At 37.0% G+C, this 20,381-nt stretch overlaps 1 protein-coding gene across 2 annotated transcripts in view; it reads right to left on the bottom strand.

Annotated features, from left to right (window-relative positions):
* The window catches only part of hfp (Poly(U)-binding-splicing factor hfp), a 244,271-nt gene that overhangs the window by 14,749 nt on the left and 209,141 nt on the right, over positions 1 to 20,381 (bottom strand). The gene's annotated exons all lie outside the window — the stretch shown is intronic.

Below are 20,381 nucleotides of genomic sequence, written 5' to 3'. Positions count from 1 at the left end.
CGATTTTCGAAACACCACAAATAAAAACAAATGGAAGAAATATATTGAAAAACTGTTTACCGATGAGCATCGCTCCAGATATGAACACAACTTGAATGCCAATATAACAGGAACCCCAATCACAAAATCTGAAGTGGAATACGCTATTAAAATACTAAAAGATACCCAGCAAAAAAAGAGCTTCCAAAAAAGTAGTTTGGATCCCCAATCTGTGATCCGGAAGTAGTGCAAACTTGGATCATCTCCAATGAATTTTACATGGGCTTGTCATAGGACGGAAGTACTCCCTTTTTGGATCCTTTGCATTGCTTTAGAAGTTGTGCCCTGGAAGTTAATTTGAATGAAGAAATTTAAAAAGCAAAAATAAATTTTTTTTTTCAACCAATTATTTTCTATTTTTTCCTATTACCTAATTTTTACCATTTGAAAAACTTTTTCGCTCCGACCAGGGATTGAACCTGGGTTTGCTGGCACCATAACAGAACGCCTTAGCACACTCAGCCACAAACGCCATTGAACATAAAGCGTCGAAAGGTCAATTCAAATGTGTTTGATATGATCGTAATACGACACCAAGGAATTACATTCTAATTGGTTCTCGAGATGTTCTTTATTAGTATGAACGAAAACAAAAAATAAGAAACGCAGGTTCAAATCTCACCAGCGGCAATTTTTTTTATAAAATATTTTTCTAAAATCGTTTTTATTTTTTATTTTTGGCATATATTTTCGTATAAATATTTTTTTTCCATTAAAAATCAACAAAAAAAAAAGAAATTAAAAATTCTCGTAATTTGCAAAACCTTCTCAAAAGAACTTCCATGGAAGCGAAAAAGTCAAACGGCACAGGTTCAAATCCCAGCGGGGATAGAATTTATTTTTTTTATTATTATTTTTTTACTTTTTTATTAATTTTCTATTTTTTTTTTATTTTTTTATTGCGTTCTTTCTAATACTTGTCCACAAGGACTGCAACGGAAGTAGAAAAAAATCATTGGGGGATCCCAAGATGCGCTTTAGAAGAAATGTTTGTGTACTTGTCCAAAAGGACTACATTGGAAGTGGAAAAAAATCATTGGAGGATCCCACGATGCTCTTTAGAAGAAATGTTTGTGGACTTGTCCAAAAGGACTGCATCGGAAGTTGGAAAAACTCGATGGGGGATTCTGGGATGAGCTTAAAAAGAAATATTTGTGGAACAACTTCCAATTTTTTTTGCTGGGTAAGAAAGCAACTGATCCTGACGAAATCTCTTCTGAGATTTTAAAACTCATAGATGGAAACAATATCCCAACGAATAGATAAATTCAACCTTTATTGCAATACCGAAGCAATCTAATGCCAAAAAGTGCTGCGAATACAGGCTTATTAGCCTGATGTGTCACGCTTTTAAAATATTTTTAAGAGTATATATGTTTCATAGATTATGAAAAGGCATTCGATACAGTCCAGCATGATAAATTAATTGAGATATTGAAAAATATTGGAATAGAAGAAAAAGAAATTCGATGCATCCAAAATCTATACTCGAACCAAACTGCAAGAATTCAAATAAATGGTGAACTGACCGAGGAAATTTCAATATCTAAAGGAGTCAGACAAGGATGCATATTATCACCGCTTCTCTTTAATGTTCTTCAACCGTCGAACTGAACGGACGTGTTTTTTAATAGCGGAGTATTTCATCGTAATAAGTACTTATTACGAATTTCACGTGTGGTGGAAATAATAAACCACCATGCAGCGAAATTCAAAGTCATCCACTGGGTTGCTAACTTCAGGGCCCAGTGGACGGGTAACGACTGAAGTTATAAATTTGGGCATCGACCAAGAGTCAGGCCCAATTAGTCGACCTGTAGACGGGTCGACTGGCGGTGACACTTTGGCAAGTCGAACCTTTTCTAAGGTGACGACATCAAAAGGAGGCAATCCCTCTCGAAAGAGATTCAAGGAACGAAGAAATGCATTGTTTATCCTAAAGAAATTAGGATCAGTCGACCCAAGCACGTTGTCGGCTAAGCAAAGCGATTCCTTAAAATGGGCTCAAGGAGTTCTTGAAGCTGGAAAAAGGGAACGATCACCGGATGAGCTGCCATCCTCTAAACGGGATCAAAGATCGTTTGCCTCAGTTGCAAAAGACAGCCTTGTGATGGCTATTATTAATAAAGGAGCATTGGACGGTATGATTCCAAGGCAAAAATGGGGGGAAATTGAGAACGCGATGTCTGGTGTCTACTCAGAGGTGCGAAAAAAGTTTCCCGGACCAAGTCCTCGACGGCAAGATGCTGGATGGTATCAAGGACGATATAAGTTAATAGCTTTTGCAGACCAGAGGTCTATGGATTGCTTTAAAGCTGCATTGATGCTAATTGGTGAAGTTTGGGAAGGAGCCGCTTTGGAGTTAGTCGATAAAAAAAGACATACCGGCTAAACCTAGAGCACATGCATGGATACCGGCAAACCCTCCTGATCCTGAGTCAATACTAGAGAGACTAAAAGAATGTAACCCAGATCTTCCAACCGCCGATTGGAAGGTTGGTCGTTTGGATGAGGTGGATGGACCAAGACGACATGCGGTGTTTATATTAAACATAGAGTCGCTGCCACATCTAGCCCAGACCCAAGGACGCGTAAGTTATGGCTTTCATGATATCCATATGAAGGTATACAAAAGCGATCAGCCAAAGGATTCCGAAACGGACAAGCCTCCGGTAGAGTCAGCAGTGGAAAAATCTCCTAGCGAAGCCGAAGGAGACATAAAACCTGCAGACTATGGCGAAAATCATATGCGGGAAGTTTCTACAGGCTCAAGCCTCACCAAAACTGAACCGCGGATTGTTGCGAGAGTCACCGAGATCTGTGAAGAGGAAGCCCTTGATGACTCAATTGAAGCGGCTGATGTGACGGTGGTTGAAAATTTGGATGGTTCTACGGTTCCTCCAGATAAATCTTCACCATTGTAAGGCCGCTTGTGCTGCCTTAAAAGTTCTCCTGATGAAAGGAGACATAGATATAGTTCTTATTCAAGAACCATACATATATAAGAACAAGATCTGTGAATTAAGCACTCCGGGTTTCAAACTTTTGCATAATACCGGTACCGATATAAATCGAGCATGTATAATTGCTAAAAACGAACTAAACTTGTTTCTGCTTCCTTCGTTGAGCAATGCAGACACTGTCGTAGCCAGTCTAGAGATATCCACATGCAAATATTGGGTATCTTCGGTCTACATGGGACATGATAGGGATATGCCACCCTGTGCCGTTAAGACCTTAGTTGAGGAGTCACTAAAAACAAAGACAAAACTCATTATGGGATGCGATGCAAATGCACATCATAGTATTTGGGGAAGTAGTGATACTAATGCAAGGGGAGAGTCGCTAATAGAGTTTATTTTGCGTACTAACCTGGTAGTTTGCAATAAGGGAGATGCACCAACCTTCGTCACCAGGAACAGACAAGAGGTTTTGGACGTAACGTTGACCTCTCCGGAACTGAATGATAAGATATCTGAGTGGCAAGTTTTGAGGGAACATAGCTTCTTAGATCATCGCTACATCAGTTTCAGATTGGCTGTTCGTACTTCAACGACCATATTTCCGCCAAATGTTAGGAAAGCTGATTGGAATAGGTATAGGGAATCGTTCAATTCGATGATACCGGAAATGCCGGAGACAAATATGAGCACTGTGCAAGATATCGAACACGCAGTGGAGCGGATTACTAAGGCCTTCAACATTTCACTGAAAGCTGCTTGCCCTAGAGGAAAGCCAAGGGGAAAAAATCGGCCGGAAATCAGACGGTTGAACCATGTTCCGGCGGTGTAACAGAGGCTCAGCGATCATTTCCTATCGAGGAAATTGTGTCGGAATCTAGAATAAAATGGGCTTTAAATAGCTTTGGACCATTCAAATCCCCCGGACCTGATGGAATTACTCCGGCGGAGTTACAGGCTGTGGCTGAAAGAGTTATCCCCTGGTTGACGGTGATATATAAACGATGTGTAAACTTAGCATATATTCCAGAAAAGTGGAGGGAAACAAAAGTCGTCTTCATACCTAAAGCAGGAAAAGCCTCTCACTCGAGTGCGAAGGATTTCCGACCAATCAGCTTATCCTCATTCCTACTTAAGACCCTGGAGAGGATGATAGACATGTATCTTAGAACTAGCGTGGATTCAAGTTTGCTCTCGAAACGACAGCATGCATACTCGAAGGGCAGGTCTACTGAGACCGCATTGCATGAACTAGTCAGCTTTATTGAAAGCTCACTATCCGTCAAAGAATACACAATCGTGGCGTTTCTAGACATCGAAGGGGCGTTCAATAATGTCCATCCGAGCTCGATATTAAATGGACTGACAACTCTGAATGTTGATCCAGGTATACTTAGGCTGTTAGACGAACTTCTAATAAAGAGACGTATTTCAGCCACACTAGGGCAAGCAAACATACAAAGGTATGTGAACAGAGGCACTCCCCAAGGAGGAGTTCTATCACCTCTTCTTTGGAATGTTGCTATAAACAACCTTCTGGTTTCCCTAGAAAAAGAAAGGATAAAAGTGGTGGCATACGCAGATGATGTGGCGCTAGCAGTCAGGGGAAAATTCCCATCCACAATCAGAGATATTATACAGAGAGCTCTCCGGATGACTGATAAATGGGCGAAAGATAATGGTCTTGGTGTAAATCCAGCAAAGACAGAACTAGTCATGTACTGCAAAGATCGTAAAACTCCCACGGTTAGGCCCATTTCCTTAGGGGGTACTGAAATTCCCTTTGGTGAGTGTGCAAAATACCTTGGCGTTATTTTGGACAGGAAGCTGAATTTTAGGCTTAATATTGAAGAGAGGGCGAGAAAAGCCACGGTAGCTTTGTACTCGTGCAAAAAGGCAATAGGGAAAAGTGGGGACTAAAACCAAAAATTGTGCATTGGCTATACACTGCAGTAGTTAGACCTATAATGCTATATGGTGTTGTAGTCTGGTGGCCGGCACTTCAGAAACCGACTTGTTTAGATAAAGTTCAGCGTATGGCGAGCTTATGTATCTCAGGCGCATTTAGTAAGACAGGAACAGACTCCCTTAATGTCATGCTACATCTATTGCCTTTAGACATTTTGGCCAAACAGTCAGCTGCAACAACGGCTGTGCGGTTGCGCGAGCTATCGCTGTGGTCGGAAAAAATGTACGGTCATAGTTCGGTCCTCAAAATAATGCCAGATGTGCCTAACGTAGTGGATTATACCCTGGCAAAACCACTTTTCGACAAAAAGTTTGAAACTCTAATTCCCAACAGTGAGGCGTGGTGTACACAGACCCCGGGGAATAAAAGATATATAGATTTCTATACTGATGGCTCCAAATTGAATGGACAAGTGGGGTTCGGAGTATATTCTAAAGATCTGGAAATTCGAATAGCGAAAAGATTACCTAATCACTGTAGTGTTTTTCAGGCTGAAATATTAGCAATAAGAGAGGTGGCGAATTGGCTGAGAAGTAATGTTCCAACAAATATTGGCATTAATATATACTCAGACAGTCAACCTGCAATAAAATCCTTGGACTCTGTGTTCCTCAACTCGAAAACGGCCATCGACTGCCGCAAATCTCTCAATGAGATGGCTGAGCAGTACAATATTCACCTAATATGGGTGCCTGGCCATAGGAACATACCGGGGAACTGCGAAGCGGATGAGTTGGCAAGGCTAGGGACTACCTTACATATTCCAGGGGAATTGGAATTTGTTGGTATGTCCCTAGCTACCTGCAAGCTCATGCTGCGTGAGAAGGCTGTTAGGATGGCAAATGTTCGATGGGAGAATTGCAAGGGTTGTAACGACACCAAGCAAATATGGCCCCATTTCAACTTAAACCGCACACTAGATATGCTAATGTTCTCGAGACGTCAGATATCACTCCTGATATCTGCTATAACGGGTCGCTGCCTGATAGGCGATTTTGCAAAAACTATTGGCGCGAAGTATAATGACTATTGTATGAGCTGTCATGATGCGGAGGAAAAAGAATCAATTAAACACCTCTTGTGTGAGTGTCCTGCATTTTGTGTAAAGCGCAAGCAACTTTTAGGAGCATATAGCTTCAGATTACTGGCGGATCTGGAAAACGTTAACTTAAGCAGTCTGCTAATGTTTTTGGAACAATCTGGTTGGTTCAACAAAGAAAAATAATCAAGAAGGTTCAGCGGTTAAAACTAGAAGTGCCCATATGTAATAGGTACTTTTAGTTAATGTGGTATCACAATGGACTGAATAGTCTAAGTGAGCCTGAATCTTAATCGGGCTGCCTCTTTAATATTTACTCCCAGAAAATATTTCAGAAATCATTAGAGGGAGAAAGAATTGGTATAAAACAAGGCAAAATTATTAATAATATACGATATGCAGATGATACCACAATCATTGCTAGCAGTATATCTGGACTAAAAAAAACTTCTAGACAAACTCTAAAAAGACAAAATACATGGTTGTAAGTCGAAAACAGGATATAAATGAAACAACATTCTGAAACGAATGCATGCCGACAGGCAACTACTAAACACGGTCAAAAGAAGGAAAGTCGCATATTTGGGTCATCTAATGAGAAATTACAAATACAAATTTGTAGAATCTATATTAAAATGTACTATTGAAGCAACCCGAAGCAGAGGCAGAAGAGAAATGTACTGGCTTAAAAACACTCAAGATTGGACAGGATACAGGGACGAAATAAATACTATACATGCTGCTAAAAATCGAGAGCTGACACAATTAATATAAGAATATGAGAATTGAAAAAATATGTAATATTGTATGAATGCTTTATATTCGAATATAGGATACGCAAACTAAAGAAGAAGAATAGTACCCACCCTGCTCAGTCCCAAGCCAAAATTAACGGACAAACTGTGTTACGAATATTGGGAAAGGAATGTCACAGTTGGTGTACCACAAATCCCAAAAGTGACCCTATATCAAAAATCTTCAGAACAACTATTTATAGTTATAACATGACACTTAACTTCAAATTTGAAGCACATTGCACTTACTTTTTGATGATGTCAAATTTCTGACCGATAAAAAACCTTACCTAATACATCATTTTAGGGATGTGATTCATTAAGTCTATATGGCGACAGTGTCAAAATATCAACTGATATCATCGGTCTTTTGGATATTTATTAGTAACTTTTGTAAGTAATGAAACATTTTAATTTATATCATTCACAGAAATGTTTTAACCTATATTTTTTAGCCAGATTTAAAACTTCCGGCAAATCGCGTGAAATATGCGACAAAGAAATTAAAATAGGAGATCAGAAATAGTCAGTTATGTGTGACCCCAAAGTAATCTTAAAGTCCAAAATGTCAAGCAAATGTCGGCTTCCAAGAAAAGAACAAAGGTTAGTCAAATATTTGACAGAAAATATAAAAAAGTAAAAACTTCATAAAACTAATAACTTAAGTTTAGTTTAAGATGTTCGACATTCCTCGCCTTACCGCAAATCCTTGCTTTATGTTCCCCATCACAGAATTTTTTTTTCGCATACTGCAAAAAAAGGGAGAGGTTTGGCAACCAGACTTCCGCTGACTTTTTTGAAAAAGAGCTACATTTTAATTTAAAATTACTTTTGTTGCAACAAAACACCTAAAATCCAAAATTCTTTTTTCTTCATTATTGAAAAAAATTCTAATAAATCAAACCTACACTCATAGAAAAGTCTGTTGTTAAGAGCAAACGCTGTCTGCTGCTTTTCAGCAAACAAAATGCTGCTGTTTTAGCAAAAAAATGCTATCTGTTATTTTGGAACAGCAAAAATACTGCAGGAAAGTTAGTTGTTTGCTGAAATTTTCTGCTGATCCAAATAAAATTATAAATTCACTCCGGTCAAATGGACAATAGTAAAATGGTATACATTATATAACATCTAAAATTAAAAACAATTCGTATTTTTTTGATTATAACATTTGTGAACAAACTATCCTAAACTAAAGGAAAAAATGTTCATCAATTTAGTTTAGCCATTTTATTTCCATTCAGTTAAATTTTTGTGTGAAATAATAAAATGTACTTGTTTCAGTAAAAAATCCTAAACTGAAAGCAGTTAGGAATGGTTCATTAACTAGAATAAGATATGGCATTTTATTAATACTGTTTTCTTCTCCGGGTATAAGAATTTACTACTGAACAAGCAAATTTTATTCACTGACAACAAAGCATTCGTAAAAATAAACAAAAAACGAACTAAAACCAAGTTTCCTCAAATTTAGTAAGATTTCTTATAAAATGATAATTCTGACTTCCTTTATTATAGAAAGCTTATCATACATACGAATAACACTTGGCATAGAAAAATATTTTAGTTCATTCGTACTAAGAAGTATTCAATCCTTTCAAAATTTAAGGAAACACACTTGTTAGAATATCGGAAAATTTCATACATTCCTTTTATCTACCTGTAATCGATACCTGTCATCGATGAAATGATGAATGAGAGAGTAAGAACTAACATTTCGATATGAAAAATAAGCAAACAAATGAAACATAAATGAAATTTAGGAATGTACCAGAAAAGGAATAGATGATTCCAACAAGTGATAACGAATTGTTATCGTTCAAATTTGAAATTTTAAATTAACGGAAACTAATTTAAATAAACTTAAATCTATAATTATCAAATTCGTAACAATATATTAATAAAACATGGCTTTTATTGAAGAAAAATTGCTTATATAAATACATCAAATTGTGTTTAAAAACGAAGATAAGCAGTTCTAAATTTGAAGTAAAAGGTTTACCACAAATATGTAAGATTTGTCCAAATGAATGAAAAAAGTTCAATAAAATCATTCCATATATGAATTCTATTCAGTTAAATTTTTTCATTCTGTAGTATACAGAACATAGGAAAATGTTAACTAATATATGGAATGCATTCTACCTAATTTCTATGAAAATCACATCGTTCAAACAAATAAAAATGTCTTTGGTGCTATACGGAGTTCAACATTCTTCACAATGAGTTCATTTTAACTTAAAGAAGGGATCACTTTTTTCTGGGTGAATGCACATGTCCGCAATTATACTAGAAGCTAAAAAAACTGAATACGTTTAATGTTTTTGAAGCTCAAATTTTGAATATACCAATAGTTAGGTTAGGTTAAAGTGGCAGCCCGATTAAGATTCAGGCTCACTTAGACTATTCAGTCCATTATGATACCACATTAACTAAAAGTACCTATTACATATGGACTCTTCTAGTTTTAACCGCTGAGAACCTTCTCGATTATTTTCTTCTGTTGAACCAACCAGATTGTTCAAAAAAAAAAAAAAAAAATAGCAGACTGCTTAAGTTAACGTTTTCCAGGTCCGCCAGTAATCTGAAGCTATATGCCCCTAAAATTTGCTTACGCCTTACACAAAATGCAGGACACTCACACAAGAGGTATTTTATTGATTCCTTTTCCTCCGCATCATGACAGCTCATACAATAGTCATTATACTTCATGCCAATAGTTTTTGCAAAATCGCCTATCAGGCAGCGACCCGTTATAGCAGATATCAGGAGTGATATCTGGCGTCTCGAGAACACTAGCATATCTAGTGTGCCGTTTAAGTTTAAATGGGGCCATATTTGCTTGGTGTCGTTACAACCCTTACAATTCTCCCATCGAACATTTGCCATCATGACAGCCTTCTCACGCAGTAAGAACTTGCAGGTAGCCAGAGGCACACCAACAGATTCTAGTTCCCCTGGAATATGTAAGGTAGTTCCTAGCCTTGCTAGCTCATCTGCTTCGCAGTTCCCCGGTATGTTCCTATGGCCAGGCACCCATATTCGTTGAATATTGTGCTGCTCAGCCATCTCATTGAGAGATTTGCGGCAGCCGATGGCCGTTTTCGAGTTGAGGAACACAGAGTTCAAGGATTTTATTGCAGGTTGACTGTCTGAGTATATATTAATGCCAATATTGCTTGGAGCATTACTTCTCATCCAATTCACCACTTCTCTTATTGCTAATATTTCAGCCTGAAAAACACTACAGTGATCAGGTAATCTTTTCGCTATTCGAAGTTCCAGATCTTTAGAATATACTCCGAAACCCACTTGTCCATCCAATTTGGAGCCATCAGTGTAGAAATCTATATATCTTTTATTCCCCGGGGTCCGTGTACACCCCACCTCACTGTTGGGAATTAGAGTCTCAAACTTTTTGTCGAAAAGTGGTCTCGCCAAAGTGTAATCCACTACGTTAGGCACATCTGGCATTACTTTGAGGACCGAACTGTGACCGTAACTTTTTTCGGACCACAGCGATAGCTCGCGCAACCGCACAGCCGTTGTTGCAGCTGACTGTTTGGCCAAAACGTCTAAAGGCAATAGATGCAGCATGACATTAAGGGAATTTGTTCCTGTCTTGCTGAATGCACCTGAGATACACAAGCACGCCATACGCTGAACTTTGTCTAAATTTGTCGGCTGGTGAAGTGCCGGCCACCAGACTACAACATTATATATATAGCATTATAGGTCTAACCACTGCCGCGTATAGCCAATTCACAATTTTTAGTTTTAGTCCCCACTTTTCCTCTATTGCCTTTTTGCACGAGTATAAAGCTACCGTTGCTTTCCTCGCTCTTTCGTCAATATTAAGCTTAAAGTTCAGCTTCCTGTCCACAATAACGCCAAGGTATTTTGCACACTCACTAAAGGGAATTTCAATACCCCCTAAGGAAATGGGCCTAACCGTGGGAGTTTTGCGATCTTTGCAGTACATGACTAGTTCTGTCTTTGCAGGATTTACCCCAAGACCATTGTCTTTCGCCCATTTCTCAGTCATCCGGAGGGCCCTCTGAATAATATCTCTGATTGTGGATGGGAATTTTCCCCTGACTGCTAGAGCCACATCATCCGCGTATGCCACCACTTTTATCCTTTCTTTTTTCTAGGGAAACCAGAAGGTTGTTTATAGCAACATTCCAAACAAGAGGTGATAGAACTCCTCCTTGAGGAGTGCCTCTGTTCACATACCTTTGTATGTTTGCTTGTCCTAGTGTGGCTGAAATGCGTCTCTTCCTTAGAAGTGCGTCTAACAGCCTAAGTATACCAGAATCAATATTCAGAGTTGTCAGTCCATTTAATATTGATTGTGTATTCTTTGACAGATAGTGAGCTTTCAATAAAGCTGACTAGTTCACGTAGACCTGCCCTTCGAGTATGCATGCTGTCGTTTCGAGAGCAAACTTGAATCGACTTTAGTTCTAAGATAAATATCTATCATCCTCTCCAGTAGGAATGATGATAAGATGATCGGTCGGAAATCCTTCGCATTCGAGTGAGAGGATTTTCCCGCTTTAGGTATGAAAACGACTTGATTCCCTCCACTTTCCTGGAATATATGCTAAGTTGATACATCCTATATATATATCGCCGACAACCAGGGGATAATTCTGTCAGCCACCGCTTGTAACTCCGCCGGAGTAATTCCATCAGGTCCCGGGGATTTGAATGATCCAAAGCAATTTAACGCCCATTTTATTCTAGATTCCGATACAATATCCTCGATAGGAAACGACCCCTGGGCCACGGTGGCACCACCAGTACATGGTTCAACCGGGGGAAATTTTTGTCCAATAGTACCTCCTGCGTCTCCTCACTGGACGTTGTCCAATTGCCCTCCGATGTTTTAATGAAACCTGGAGCGGAGTTCGTGGATCTTCCGTAGTCTGGAAGCCTCGGACGTATTCTCAATGCTGCTGCAGTAATCATTCCAAGAGTTATATTGAGCCTTTCTCAGTTCTCGCTTGTATCCTCTCAGATTCTTCTTGTAAGCGTCCCAATCCACAGGAGCTCTGGTGGACTTTGCTTTGTTAAAGAGCTTCCTGCACGATTTCCTCATATTACCTAACTCCGTAGACCACCATGGTGGTCGATTTTTCCCCCTTGGCTTCCCTCTAAGGCATGCAGCTTTCAGTGAAGTGTTGAAGGCCTTAGTAATCCTCTCCACTGCGTGTTCGATAACTTGCACAGTGCTCATATTTATCTCTGGTATTTCCGGTATCATCATATTGAACGATTCCCATACCTATTCCAGTCAGCATTCCTAACATTTCGCGGAAATATGGTCTTGGTGGTATGAACATCAAATTTGAAACTGATGTAGCGATGATCTGAGAAGATATGTTCACTTAAAACCTGCCAATCAGATATCATTTCGTTCAGTTCTTGGGAGGCCAAGGTGACGTCCAAAACCTCTTGCCTGTTTTTAGTAACAAAGGTTGGGGCATCTCCCTTATTGCAAACTACCAAATTAGTACGCAAAATAAACTCTAGTAGTAACTCTCCTCTTGTATTAATGTCACCACTTCCCAAGGCCGTATTCAGGGGGGGGGGATGAGGGGGATCAAACCCCCCCCGAAATGAATGAATATTTTTATATTTATAAATAAATATATATTTTTAGCTGCATAGAAAAATCATATCGAAGATGTTGAAGGAAAGCTGAAGGTTTTATTTTTAAAACTTAGAATACTAGTAAATCCTAGAATACTAGTTGAAAAGCCCGTCAAACGACGGTCGAAAAAAACAAATTGTTTTTGTTCTCGCACCACAAATTTCATTTTTGGAAAATGTATTTCTGCTTTTTATGTGTGTTTGTTGTTCTTTTTGTGAACATGACTCGCTTTGTTTGGCCATAGCAACAACAACGAAACAGCCAAACACACATGTGTAAATGAAATGGCGCAAAACCTGCGAAAAGAACCTGCCTAATTCAGCGATGGAAGCACTTGGAGAGTGCAATAAAGAGATATTTCCAAACGTGCATATTCTTTTAAAAATTTTGGTCATTTTGCCAGTAACTCAGGGATGGAAAATACAATTTTTAAGAAAGTACAAAAAAGGTATTTTTTGAGCGGAAAGGTACTTTCCACTAAATTTCAACAAAAATTTCACTGGAAGATTATTGTCAAGAGACTGAATTTTAAAGAAAATAAAATTTTGAAAAAATTTTCTATATAAATAAAATTTTGCAAAAATTTTCTATAGCCGGCTATCATACAAAAACCTTTTTTTCGGAAGGTTCAAGTGTGGTTTATTGTTGGGTTTAATGAACTGCCTGAATTTATTCTTATAATTGGTTCATAGTTTTGCTGCAAGTAGGGGATGGTGATGAGGAATGTGGTAATTCCGAAACGTGCGTCCATCCAACCATCTTGCAGTCTATAGGGCTTTGCCCAAATAAATTTGACAAACATTCTTTTCCTCTGTTGGTTAAGCTACACTTGTAGTTTAGTCAATGTATGGTTTTAAGCTGCAATAAAAAAACAACAACAATGCTTAAAGAACAAAACTAACAATAACAAAACGAAACGATGGGAAATAAAATTTTGCAAAAAAATTCTATAAAAAAAAATTTTTTTGCAAAATTTTTTCTATAGAAATAAAGTTTTTCAAAAATTTCCTATAGAAATAACATTTTTACAAAATTTTCAATTGAAATAAAATTATAAAATAAGGTTCATAAAGTCTTTCTCAAAATATTAAAATATTTTGTCAAAGCTATTGTACCATAAATCTGATATCGACTCCAAAATGTCTACACAAAAGGTACTAAATCATTCGCGGGGGTACTACGGTACTGACCGGGGTGAAAAAGTGTTGAAAAAAGCACTTTAGTACTGCATTTTCCATCCCTGCAGTTACTACGTGCTCATCCGAACGTTCATTTTCAAAAATGAAGAGATTAAAGACGTATCTTAGAAATTCGACTGGCGAGAGTAGACTCAATGGATTGGCATTAATGTCGGTTCATCGCCGAATAAATGTGCCGACTGAAGAAGTCATTGATTTATTTGCTGCCCAAAAAGCCCGTCGGCTCAATTTAATATATTAATATTATAGCCGTAAGTTCGGCCAGGCCGAATCTTATACTTTTTCAGCAAACAAAAACTGCTGTTTAGCAAACATTTTTGCTATTATGAGTAACACATTTTTTTGGGTGTAGGTATAGTGGCAGCCCGATATTTCAGACTCACTTAGACTACTCGTATTCAGTCCATTGTGATACCACAGTGGTGAACTTCTCTCTTAGTGCTGCCCGATTCTATGTTAAGTTCAATGCCAAGGGACCTCTTTTTTATAGCCGAGTTCGAACGGCGATCAGAAAGTCACCAGCATTACTGAGGTGGGATAATCCACCGCTGAAAAACTTTTTGGTGTTTGGTTGAGACTGGGTTTGAACCCACGACCCTGTATATGTAAGGTGGGCTTGCTAACCATTGCACCACGATAATTGCAAAATTACTTGTGCAAAGAGTTTGGAAAAGTGGAACAGATTGGGACGATGAAACACGGATTCATGAGATGCAAAAAATAGAAATGTTTGAGATAGATAAATGCTTTAGTATCAGATTTGAAGAAAGTTGTGTGGTTGTGTTTTTACGGATGCAAGCGAGGATGCATTGGCTACTGTTGCTTATTGAGGAATAGAAGTTGTTGGTAACATAGAGGTAAATTTTGTGATAGAGGTAAAATTTGTGAGTGGTAGCGCGCCAACGCATTCCATAAAGATACGAGGGATGTACTTTGGAGTGATTCTAACTCAGTAATTCTCTGGATCAGATTCTAATTCAGTAATTCTCTGGATCACATCGACGATAAAAACAGTACGTAGCCAACAGAGTGTCAGAAATTTTGGAGAGCAGCAGTGTTGAGCAATGGCGATGGCTTCCCGGAAAGGAAAATCCAGCGGACGAACGTGGAAGAACGTTCCTAAGTTTTTGTATGAAAAGGAAATCCAATGGCCAGCAGAACAGCAAAATGTTACGGAATACATTACGGAAGAATTAAGAACGAGATACGTAGGAGTAATATCGAATGACCAAGAGATAATATTGCCGGATATTAAACGATTCTCCTACTATCTTCGATATAAAAGAACAATAGTATATGTACTACGGAATATTTCAAATCCCCATAGAAAATTTAATCATAAAATATTAGTTATTGATGAGTTAACTCGGGAAGAAATGGAAACGGCTGAAAATAAATTTATAACACAGATTCAACAAGAAATGTTTCATGAAGACTATAATCAACTACAAAATCACAGAGTTGGGCTAAGAAGTAGCTCATTAAAGTCATTGAATCCCTACTTGGATGAAGGCATTACCAGCGCCAGAGGTGGATTAGAAAATACACACGCAGTTCCATATTCCGCTCGAAGACCGATAATAATTTCCAAGGAACATGCATTTTCAAAGCTTGTGGTCGATTATTATCACAGACAATTTCATCACTTCAATAGTAAACTGAAATTCGTTACAAGTTTTGGGTCATTGGTATAAGAAATGTTTTGAAATCCGTAGAGGCCCACTGTCAACATTGCAAGAATAAACAAGTAAGGAAAGTCTAAAGTCGGGCGGGATCGACTATATTATACCCTGCACCACTTTGTAGATCTACATTTTCGATACCATATCACATCCGTCAAATGTGTTGGGTGCTATATATAAAGGTTTGTCCCAAATACATATATTTAAATATCACTCGATTTGGACAGAATTTGATAGACTTTTACAAAATCTATAGACTCAAAATTTAAGTTGGCTAATGCACTAGGGTGGAACACAAGTTTAGTAAAAACAAGTAAGGAAAGTCTAAAGTCGGGCGGGGCCGACTATATTATACCCTGCACCACTTTGTAGATCTAAATTTTCGATACCATATCACATCCGTCAAATGTGTTGGGGCTATATATAAAGGTTTGTCCCAAATACATACATTTAAATATCACTCGATCTGGATAGAATTTGATAGACTTCTACAAAATCTATAGACTCAAAATTAAAGTCGGCTAATGCACTAGTGTGGAACACAATGTTCCACAGTGTGGCGCAGGGTATAAATATGGGAAAACTTTTAAATCTGAAGCAATTTTAATGAAACTTCGCAAAAGTTTATTTATGATTTATCGCTCGATATATATGTATTAGAAGTTTAGGAAAATTAGAGTCATTTTTGCAACTTTTCGACTAAGCAGTGGCGATTTTACAACGAAACTGTTGGTATTTTGACCATTTTTGTCCAAATCAGAAACACATATATATGGGAGCTATATCGAAATCTGAAACCGATTTCAACCAAATTTGGCACGCATAGCTACAATGCAAATTCTACTCCCTGTGCAAAATTTCAACAAAATCGGAGTTAAAAATTGGCCTCTGTGGTCATGTGAGTGTAAATCGGGCGAAAGCTATATATGGGAGCTATATCTAAATTTGAACCGATTTCAACCAAATTTAGCATGCATAGCTACAATGCTAATTCAACTCCCTGCGCAAAATTTCAACTAAATCGGAGTTAAAAATTGGCCTCTGTGGTCATATGAGTGTAAATCGGGCGAAAGCTATATATGGGAGCTATATATAAATCTGAACCGATTTCAATTTGGCACGTATAGCTACAATGCTAAATCTACTCCCTGTGCAAAATTTCAACCAAATTGGGCCAAAACTCTGGCTTTTAGGACCATATTAGTCTATATCGGGCGAAAGATATATATGGGAGCTATATCTAAATCTGAATCGATTTCAACCAAATTTGGCACGCATAGCTACAATGCTAAATTTACTCCCGGTGCAAAATTTCAACCAAATTCGGCCAAAAATCTGGCTTCTGGGGCCATATAAGTCCATATCGGGCGAAAGATATATGGGAGCTATATCTAAATCTGAACCGATTTCAGTAAAATTTTGCACACTTGACTATACGACTAAGTGTTACGTTTGTACAAAATTTCAAGCAAATCGGTATAAAACTCTGACTGCTGGGTCCATATTAGTGCATATCGGGCGAAAGATATATATGGGAGCTATATCTATATCTGAACCGATTTCTTCCAAAATCAATCTATTCTGACCCAAATTAGGAACATGTGCCAAATTTGAAGGCGATTGGACTTAAATTGCGACCTAGACTTTGATCACAAAAATGTGTTCACAGACAGACGGACGGACATGGTTATATCGACTCAGGGATCCACCCTGAGCATTATTGCCAAAGACACCATGTGTCTATCTCGTCTCCTTCTAGGTGTTACAAACATATGCACTAACTTATAATACCCTGTTCCACAGTGTGGCGCAGGGTATAAAAATATGGGAAACATTTAAATCTGAAGCAATTTTAAGGAAATTTCGCAAAAGTTTATTTATGAATTATCGCTCGATATATATGTATTAGAAGTTTGGGAAAATTAGAGTCATTTTTACAACTTTTCGACTAAGCAGTGGCGATTTAACAAGGAAAATGTTGGTATTTTGACCATTTTTGTCGAAATCAGAAAAACATATATAGGGAAGCTATATCTAAATCTGAACCGATTTCAATCAAATTTGGCACACATGACTATATTACCAATTGTACTCCTTGTGCAAAATTTCAAGCTAATCGGGATAAAACTCTGGCTTCTGGGTCCAAATAAGTGCATATCGGGCGAAAGATATATATGGGAGCTATATCTAAATCTGAATCGATTTCAACCAAATTTGGCACGTATAGCTACAATGCTAAATCTACTCCCTGTGCAAAATTTCAACCAAATTGGGCCAACACTCTGGCTTTTAGGACCATATTAGTCCATATCGGGAGAAAGCTATATATGGGAGCTGTATCTAAATCTGAACCGATTTCTTCCAAAATCAATAGGGTTCTATTCTGACCCAAATTAGGAACATGTGCTAAATTTGAAGGCGATTGGACTTAAATTGCGACCTACACTTTGATCACAAAAATGAGTTCACAGACAGACGGACGGACAGACGGACATGGTTATATCGACTCAGGGACCCACCCTGAGCATTATTGCCAAAGACACCATGTGTCTATCTCGTCTCCTTCTGGGTGTTACAAACATATGCACTAACTTATAATACCCTGTTCCACAGTGTGGCGCAGGGTATAAAAATGTGAACCTGTTCAACCTCAGATGAGACCATTGCCGATTGATAGCCACTCTTTATGTCAGACCATTTAGTAACAAATAGTGTTTACCTTCGAATCCTATATCGGTTGGTTCACTGGTGTATCGCCCATAAAAAGGAGAGCGAAAATACACTTTTAAGGGGTCACAAAAAATTCTGTATAAAAGAGCTGGAAAGTGTTTAATATTTATGTGATAGACCTTTTCGATAGCCTTTTTTTTAGATTTTCCCAAAATCACCTAACACCCCCGATTAAGAGAAAATTAGGAATGACCGCCTGATGTTGTTTTTTCATATGTTATTTTATTTTAAAAAATAACATATCCCTGTTTATGGTGTTTTGGCGCATTGAATCCTGATCATATTCTGACTAAAAAACGACATAATTGAAGTTAAATATGCGTTTATTTTTATTTTTTTTTTCGACAAAACACCATAACTCGAAATATGTTATTCTGTAAAAAAATTGGTCAATTACACAAACCTTATGTGCACTTATGTTGTTTTGTCAAAAGTATCATACAAGTATTTCGATTTTATTTTACAACATATGATGAGATATGTTGTTTTGTCAAAATTACACTTAAAAAATGCGCGAGTTGTGTTGTTTTCACCACTCTATATCTCCCGATCTAGGACAGATTTCGAAAATTTATAAACACTTAAATATGCGCTTTCAAAAACTACACACAACATAATATTTTTGAGAAATTGTCATATCTCGACTTATGGGGTTCTGTCATAAGTCTACAGAGATAATTGTGTATTACATACTGCGAGTTTTTTCTGTCAAAAATTTTTCAGCAAAAACTTGCATCTTCTCTAGTTCTCAAATTTTCTTTTGCCTTTTTTCAGTACACGAACGACTTCCAGCAAAAATTTGTAAATATTATTAAAAATTATCAGTTACCCAAATGGACACAATATGGTCCCCAATATATTACTTCCCAGCAAAAAAATTTGTTAGTTCTTCCTACGTCATTACTTTTAATGTGCATTGAAAAATACAGTGAACCCACCATGAGAACAATTTTGGATAATTGTAGAAAATGTATATTATTTTAACCAAACAGTATTACAACCGCTGATATCAGGCCGATATCACAAACGTAAGTAAATGTTTTTCGACAAATTCAAAAAAAAAAAAAAATAGATATAGTTAAATTTTTTCACTCGTTAAATAAAATTTTGTCGTTTAAAGGAAAAAATTAAAGTTCAAAATTGCAAGAATGTCTTTAGTGCCATACGAAGTTCACGATGGACACATTTGTAATTAATTTTACAAATTTAAAGAAAAAATGAACTATTGTAAGAAGTACGAGTTTAATAAAACTTTATGCTTCATTTGTATATAATTTTTCCTGTTTTTTATTTAATTTCACTAATTTATGAAAAATTAAATTAGAGTAAAGGAAATTTTCTCCAAACATAATAATTCCATTAACTAAAATAAAATTAAATTGTCTTTAGTGAAATAAAGGGATCACTTTTTTTGAGTGTACACCCAAAACTGCTTTTCTAGAGATGGAATTAATTTTACTTCACGAGTTCTTTTGAGGCGATGTGTAAGAATAATTTGTTTTTTTTTCGTAATAAATTTAAAATTTCTGAATGTTCTATATTAGTAAGGACAAATAATTGCCATAAAATATGTGCTAGTATTGTTCGAAACGTCTTTACATAGATAGAAATCGAAAGAGTAAAGAAAAGGCTTTACTTGTTTATGTTTTTTTTTATTATTAAAAAAAAATTTAAATATTGAAATATCATCACATTAATGCGAAATCAATGCAGCGGGTGCCTAAAAAGATGACTTCCGCTCTATGACAAGCAATTTTTTAAACACTTTTACCTAAACAAAACACAGAAATAGTGAACCCTCTAGGGCACTAAAGCCTAGTTACATCTTTCTTAATTCATTATTATGTTCTGAGAAAGTTTCCTTAACTTTAACCCTCTAATGCCCCAATTTTTTCGCCAGCTGATTATATATTCAATGTTAACGACAAAAAGCACGAAAATGAAACAAGAACAATTTATGCGATGAAATTCAGTAAATGCTGCAAAGCCTCTTGAACAGATTTTTTGTTGTCTTAAGATGTGTTTTACTAAAAGCTTCCTGATTTTACGGAGCCCGCCAAAAGGCGGGGTTGGGCATTAGAGGGTTAATAATTTTTTGCGTACATTGGTTAAATTAACTAAAACGGGGCAAAAAATATTCACAAATGAGGCATAAAGAGAGATTAACGAATTTCGGATTTCCCACAAAATAGTTCATTTAGTCTTAAAATTTGTATATTTCACCACAAATTTTGAACTTCAATTTTTTTCCTTCAAATTATTTTTTATAAAGTGAATGAAAAAATTATTTCTAATAATTGTTCTTAAATATGT

The sequence above is a fragment of the Haematobia irritans genome, chromosome 5 (genome assembly GCF_050003625.1).
Source record: "Haematobia irritans isolate KBUSLIRL chromosome 5, ASM5000362v1, whole genome shotgun sequence".
In the NCBI taxonomy this organism is placed as follows: domain Eukaryota; kingdom Metazoa; phylum Arthropoda; class Insecta; order Diptera; family Muscidae; genus Haematobia; species Haematobia irritans.
The sequence above is the reverse complement of the archived record's forward strand: the minus strand, read 5'-3'. Positions and strand labels throughout refer to the sequence as shown.